Below are 8,520 nucleotides of genomic sequence, written 5' to 3'. Positions count from 1 at the left end.
CTTTTATTGTTATTTCTGATAAAAAAAAATTGTGTACGGCGTGTAGGAAACAATTCTGTAACCTTAAATGAATGTGGTTTTCATCTCTGTTTTTTCTGACGAGAGAAGTAGGAGACGATTCTGTAACATGAGTGAATGTGGTTTTCAACTCTGTTTTCTCTCTCCTTATAGTTTAACATTGTAATAGAAGGGTTGGTGGGGAGGAACTTGTTACATGAACAGCTTTGTGTTGAACTGAAATAGGTTCATTTTAGTTTGCTTTGATAACATACATAATGTATTCAGGTTGGTTGGTGTGAATTGACTTCTGCTTTGTATGTGCACAATGTGCAACAGCTATACTGTTCTCTTTCTATTAATTTTTTTCACTTTGCCTAGTTCTTCTATTGGATTTGTGCTTGGTTTTACTGCAGTGTGTTGAACTGAAATGATATAAATGGATTTGCTGCTGCTTGTTTGAGTTTACTGTTGTCTGGAACTTCTATTTTCTTGAGGGCTTTCTATGTGTATGATACTCTCTGCAGTTATTTGTACCCCCATATTTGGGTGGTCTTGTTCAGTCTTGGGACACCCATAACCATTTCTTTCAGATTCAAAGTTGGGTGACTGGGATGTTTTTGTATAAAGTCATGCTATTTTTCTGAGATTGCCAAAGTTGATGGTTAAGATACTCTACTGAATTAAATCAAAGAGATTGTGCATCTATTTATTCTGCATTTGAAGTCGGAAAATAGATTGAAAACATCATCTCATTTGGGGAAAAAAATTTAATAAATGTCTTAACATTGAAAGGTTACACATGCCACAGTTTTCACACTAACAAAAGTTTTCATCATCAAGTTGTTGTCTACAGGAAATTCTAGGCTGCCAACCAGGATCCCAAGATCGAGTCCCAATGTGGACTCTTGAATTCCAATTAGAGCTTCCAACTTCCTGCAAATACTTGAAAGCTAGATAGTAAAGGGAAGGTGCATGATGTTTGAATCCTGCAACTGAAATATACTACTTGGTACACAGAACTTCAAATTCTGTTCTTTCCTTTGGGTAAATCTTACTAAGAACTTTAAATTTCTGGGTAAACACAGATGCTTGTTTTCTGGGTGGTGAATTGTCTGATTGGAGTGTTTGTTGATCTCCCATTAATTTCCTCAGAGAGTTGTCAATGAAAAGCCAATGTGGCACTGTATATATTATCCAAAAAGTAGTGACTTGAATATTCCTTAACCTTATGCACTGGTCTACAGCTCTGCTTTAATGGCTTATTGCCCTCTGACACCCAAAGTGGTTGGTGTTACGTGTTACTGCACTTTCTAGTTGCCTATTTGCGGCTTTATGTGGGGACCTCAAAAGTTTCCAAACCCATCTTTTTTTTTTTTTTTTTTTTTTTTGGTAAAATTTCCAAACCCATCTAGAAACTAGTAAATTTGAATTGGCCTATGAATAAAAGCCTCATCTGAGCTGGCTAATTAATACAAGAGGATAGAAATGCTCTTTTTCACTTCTAAAAACTGACTCCACAGTCAAGCTAACTCTAGTCTTCCCTGTGGGGGTATGTTAAGGGAACCAAATTACAATTCCAAGTCTAATTTGAACAGAAAAACCAAATGGAAAAATCATCATACTAACCTTCCATGAATGAAGGTGTTGTTTCATAATCACATACTCTATTTGATGGATCTTTAGCTCAATTGGTAGAGCACTTGGAACATGAACATGTTTCAAGGGGATGGTGGTTCAAAGCTAGCCACCAAGATTCTTTTGATTCAATGATTTTGAAGTATACATGACAAAGACTAAGTGTTGGTTAATGTCGTATGTAATATTAATATTTTGTTTGACCCCCACTTATCGTATAGTTTGATAAAAGGTGGAGGCTCAATATGTCACAATGTGGATAAGGTGGGATGGTACTATGAATGTTTTGCACAAGATGAAACCTAGGACTATAGTTTTTGTAAGTGCCCTTCTTGGGAAGAAACATGTAGGTAATTCCATGTCGGTAGACAATCATATTCTAACAAAAATATTCAAATTCAATACACGGATCATCTGGTATTCAGTCATCTCATTTATTCCATATTTAATAGAAACATCTAAAATATTTTATTGACTTATATTTAAATAATTAATGTTCAACCACATTGTATGGAATTTGTTTGAGTTTAAATAAATGTGTTTAGCTGAAGCCCTTGTTTTTCTTTTACAGTCGTTGGATTTTCTTCTAAACATGTGGGGAAAATCACGATGGCTCTTTACAAGTTGTAGCCATTACAACAAATAAAAATCTGGTGAACAACAGTTGTCTATCACTAAAATTTGTTGTTCGCATTGCGCCGTAAATGGCATCGATTCCTGTCTAGACAAGAACGTCGAGGAAATCTACAATTCGAGTTTGTCAATCTCCAGTTTTGACTTGGATATGATCTTATAGATGGATTAAAGGTCGCTCCAGCTGTAATGCCGATGAAAGGGCTTCTTTTTTCTTTCTTTTTTTTTTTTTTTTAAATTTTAATTATAATTTTCTAACAATTTTCATTTTAACATACCAAACTTATTTTTCATTCCATAATTTATTCTCGACAAAAGTTACCAAACAAATTTTCATTCTTGACCAATAATGAATTCTTGTATTTATTTCTTTTAAATAGGCATAATAGAAAATGAGAATTGATACCAAAATGAGCCTTAATTAGTATTTCTTTGCTATCTCTTTCTTTGTTTGCGCAATTGCTGAGCGGTTAAACATCTCCATATTTGTTTCAGAACTGTCTTCTCTATTTTTTTTTTCTTCTTTCTTGTATCCCTATTGTAGTAGCTCTTATTGTTGTATACCGTTGTATTTGGACCTTCAAATTTTCACTACAATAAAAAGGGCATATAACCGCGGAATTTTCCGGCATAAAATGTACCGAAATCTGTAGTAATAGCCTATAGCTACGGATTACATGCGGTTTATTATCTGGTCACAACAGCTCCGACGCAAACGTATTATCTACACATAAAATACTGCATGTACAAGGTTGTCTATAACTATGGTTTTTTAGTTACAGGTATTTCTGTAGCTATATCTATAGCTACGGATTGTTAGTTACAGATGTTTCCACATCCAACTTCTAGCTATACATATTGAAGCGACGGATATTTTCATGGTTATACATCATCTAGCTACGGAAAAAATAATTGTGGATGTTTCCGCGGCTATGCTATAGCTACGAAAAACATAACCGTGGATGTTTTCGCATCTAACTTCTGCCTATACATATTGTAGCGACAGATAATTCCATGGTTATATATCCTCTAGCTGCGGAAGTATAACTACATATGTAACCGCAGCTACCCTATAGCTACGAAAACTATAACTGTGGATATTTCGCGGCTAACTTCTAACTACACATATTGTAGCGCCAGATGTTTTCATGGGTATATATCTTTTAGCTGCGGATGTTTTTGCATCTCACTTCTTGGTATACAAATTGTAGCAACTGACATATCCGTGGCTAATTTATAGCTTTCGTATATTAACTACAAATATTTTTGCTACGATACTATAGGTGTGAAAATTTATTTGTAGGTATTTCCTCCACAATGAAAATGTAGCCACAGATTTTATTCGACAGATGTATTCACAAGTCATCTATTGGTACCAATATTGTCTTATAAAATTTATAACTACAAACTCTTTATAGATGCACGAATTAATAGATATACATTTCTTTGCAACAAATGTATGGAAACAAAATATACATTTATTGAATTCATCATCATCTGAAATCAATACATATCAATTAAAAATAAATAAATAAATAAAAGAAATTATTTGTAATTCAACTGATTCAAACTAGAATAACTGCAAATTAAAACTTAAATCTAAGTAAATAGTCTATGCTAAAGTTCAAAGTGTACTTAAGAAAAAAACACAAGAATCAACTAGTCGATCTAAGCCTCTATGCTTTATGCAATGTGGAACTCTGCGGTGGTTAACTTCACTTCTTAATAAATCATCCTGCAATCAATATAAAAAAAAATAACAATTAATAATATTGTCATAAAAATTCATAAGAAACCCATAACTTAGAGTATCGCATTACCATTATGAGAACAAAATGTATCATTTCTTCTAGAAGAGTGATTTCCTTCGTAACTATTAAAGTGATTAAGCTCCTATCACAAAGATACAATATTTGCAAAATCAATTAAAATAAAAATCATAAAGTTTAAGGAATAAAATGCATCATATCTTTATGAGAACAAAATGCATCATTTCTTCTAGAAGAGTGATTTCCTTCGTAACTATTAAAGTGATTAAGCTCCTATCACAAAGATACAATATTTGCAAAATCAATTAAAATTAAAATCATAAAGTTTAAGGAATAAAAGAAACTTTAGAGTTTGATAAAATTTTGGTAACGTTACCTGTTCCTCAGATGAATAATCTTCTATCTGACAACCTGAATTTGATTGTTTAACAAACGACAACATTATGGTGGCTTGAGCTTCTAACATATTAACTTTATTCTTCAGGAAAGTAACTTGTTTAAGATCATCTTCTCTTTTATTTTTCTTAGAGGCAAGCCTAGCTCCCAATCCTAGTCCTTGAATGCGTTTACGTTTATCTTTCTTAATACCTTATAAAAGATGTCAGTGTCTCAATTATTTACTCTCGTCATTGCCTTGAGAGGCATCTGTTTCTACTTTCTTTCCCTTAATTTTTTCACTGCAACTAACATATATATATATATATATATATATATATATATATATATATATATATATATATATATATATATATATATATATATATATATATATATATATATATATATCATACACATTTATTATGCTTGATTTTATTTGATAAAAGAATTAGTTGGTTGGTATTTTGATAACAAAATAATAATAAACGAAGGAAAACATACAATTGTCTTTTGTGCAATCTCATGAACTAGACGTCCATCTGCATGTTCATGAGTGACTATGTACAAACCAGCAAAGTCTAATTGTACACCAATTTCTTTCAGCTGTTTTAACATTGTAAATATCACAGTTAAATATTTGATACTACAATATTTATGAATATATAAAATGTAAGAGTTCTATAGTCAGCGTTTTCAAATATTACCTTTTCATGGTGGATTCATACAAAACTCTTTTGACCTGCAGTATGTGGTGGACCTTGATTTTTACGATTATATTCTTGTTTCTTGTATTATGACCCTACAAGCAAAAATACTAAATAAGTAATTAATTATTATAAAAGAATTTTGAAACCAAATAAGCATCCTATAGCACACTCATGTCCATCTACAATTATCTAATTAGGCTATAATGATTTGAAACAATAAAATCACAACTCCATTATCATAGTTCTTTATTTCAAGAAATAACCTTATGTAAGTGGTTGTAGCACCTGTCCAAAAGAAAATGAAGAAACATGTGAAGAATACAAGCATAAGACTCTTGTTCTTGCATGCCAAAACACTATACTTCCAATATGAAGGGAGCAGCCGCATTACATGTAGAAAGAAGATTATCTATCAATAGTACTCCAATTCTAATGATAATAGCTTGACCTACATAGGTAGTTTTATCTGCTATACTACTGATTAAAAGGGCTAACAACCTGTTGTAAGTGTAGCAACTCCTCTATTCAATCCTTTGTAGGGAGTTGCCCCTAGATAACTAGTTTCCCATTATTGGGTAAGTCCAAATTAACCCAAATAATATACTGTTTGAAACTCTCACCTGCAGTGGGAAACCTATAAAACTAACTAATTGTGAATTCCCAATGAAGAATGAGGTCATATACACCTCTTCGTGGTGATTCCTATAAAACTTTATTAAGGCAATTCAGTAGGTCAGGTAATGTTGTGATTCCGTTCCTGCAGGTTGCTAGGTGCTGAAGAGATGTTCATTTTTTGAGTACTCATTCAAACTGCCTGTTTAGAAGCTAAGAACTGGATGTCTTCCAATAACCTCTCTCACCCCATAAGGAACAGGGGATTTGCTGTTCTACACCCTGTTCATTGCCATCTGTATTTGCCGGTGAAGCTTTAGCGATTAGGGAGGCTATGTGTTGGGCTGAGAAAATTCGATGGATTAAGGTTAACATCTATACTAACTGTCTAGGCCTTCAGCAATATCTGGCCGGCATCAGTATTGATCCACCCCCCCCCCCTTGACAGCTGCTACCGTACTTAAAGATGTACTGTCTTTGAAAGACAGTTTTACTTCTTGTAGGTTCCTTTTTATTTTGAAAGATGGGAATGAATGTGCCCATTCTCTTGCTCAAAGGGCCTTGGCCGTTTCTAGGTGGACCTTTTAGCCTATTTCCTCTCCAGAAGCTGGGGTTTTTCTTGTCCAGCCTTTTGAATCTTTTCCTAGTTTTCTGGAATGAAAGGATTTTCACCAAAAAAAAAAAAGAAAAGAATTTGAATCGCCAACCCAAATATATAAAATTACTTGGGGGGGGGGTGGTGGGAGAAGGGGGAAGGAGAAGGGAAATGTGTGGTGGGGGCAGAGGTTCAAATCCATGATCTCGTTGCATTTACTGCCTCTATAAAGGAGACTATCATCACTGTACTAGAAGCACATCCACTTAGTAATTTGATTTCAAGTAGGAGCATGTGGAGACATTCAAATTTACGTGTATATATATTGTGTTATATATAAACCCAAACTCATAATAGGCTAAGAATTGACGTTTGATTTTGTAATCATAAATCCATCACTCCGATATAGATGTCATCTTCTTCTTCTTTTTTTTTTTTTTTGTTTTTTTAAATATTAATATGAGGTTCATTTGGGCCAGCTTAAGTACACATTGACGACATCCTAAAAAAAAAAAAAATGACATCATCAAGGGAGATTTTATAATTAATATAGGCGGAGTTTTGCTTCTGTCTTGAGAAAATTCTGACCTCCTGCATAAAAGCATTGGCCTTTGAGCATTGATCTTTTGCCTATTGAGCCACCCTTAGGTTTAAGTATCATCTTTTTAGTAAACAAAAAAAAATTATAGATATCATACATTGCTCCTTTAGTTTTCACGTCTGTCAGATTGGTGGGTGGTTAATTTTGTAGTATGTATATATATATATATATATATATATATATATATATATATATATATAAACCTGATCCAAATTACACTCAGTATCGCACCTAATAAGATAACTCCTAGCTTTGCCTAGTGAAATAGATATCAGTTGTAACCGCCACAAGCCTTTGTGCTGGTGTCAGTTGTCAACCGGTGTATTTTAGGTAGTGTTGCTTTGGAGTTTGTGATGCCTCGATCAACCCTAGTTAATATATATCAAGTGATTCAAGTTAGGTTTCATGTCAAATTTACACTTGCTCAGTGCTCACACATAATTTCTTTCTTGTTCGTATTCCATTCTTTTGATTCTTCATCTAATCTGCTACTTTTTTCTTCTCCTTCTTCAGGTATGATGAAGTGTTCAAATTTAATCTATTTATCTTTTTTTTTCAGTTCCGATTCTTAATGTAACAAAACTGAATAAGATACGTTTCACTTTTAGACTACATATGTTTGTATCGAGTTTCATCTATTTGCATCCATTTTTTTTACCCTTATTCTATAATAATCGAGATTGTAAAAGTGAAAACTAGATTGGCCTAGTCATCTAGGGCAAATCGAAGAGCCAATTGAGTTGGAAATAATCTGTTGGTGTTTTCCTTGGAAGAACCACAGTGGTAGCAATGACTGTATATACTTATTTTCTTGATTGACTTAACCCTATAATTGTTGCCTTGCAGTATATGTGAAATTAGATGGTAATGGAACCATAGGATTTTATAAGTTGGCTCACCACAGTACTCTTTGGTTGTGATTGGCCTATATGTGGATCACATATCATCCATTATAGTTTCATGGAAGTGATTAGCTATTTCTGTCTCGGTTAATCATGGATGTAAAGTATGCATGGGCATATCGGATCAATGATTTACCAGGCTATTATAAGGTTTGTCTTATCTTCTTATTTAGTCATGTTTTCTGAAAATTTCTATTTTGTGTGTGTGTGACATTGTTAGTCACTTGCAGGGGGTTAATCTCTTATGCCACTTTTTTTTCCCCTAGATCCATTCATCTCCATTTAAAAGTAAAATAACAGGGGTAATCTTTTACTTTCTAAATACCTTATTAGTAGCAAGAGTAAAATAGATTACACAAAAATTTTCATCAGTATTTAAAATTGGTAACACAATATTTGTCACTATTCGGGAGCAATTGTTCTTGTCAGCCTACAATTAGCCCTAATTAAAGTTGTATATCATTAACCGCAGTGGAAGTGAATGTGGCATTATGTATTGAAAGATGGTAATATATTACCTTCAAATTTGGCATCTTAATCCTGATAAATAATAAAAAAAAAAAAAACTATTGATGATGACTGGAGAGTCCTTAATTATTATTACTCATGATACTGTGTTACTTCATGGGGTTAATTAGAATCGATAGTGTTCAAATCCCCTTTGCAACTTGTACTTAACATCTTACCA

Source organism: Hakea prostrata, chromosome 9 (genome assembly GCF_041222555.1).
Source record: "Hakea prostrata isolate BN-2017 chromosome 9, UWA_Hpros_2, whole genome shotgun sequence".
NCBI classification, from domain to species: domain Eukaryota; kingdom Viridiplantae; phylum Streptophyta; class Magnoliopsida; order Proteales; family Proteaceae; genus Hakea; species Hakea prostrata.
Note: the sequence above shows the minus strand (reverse complement) of the source record.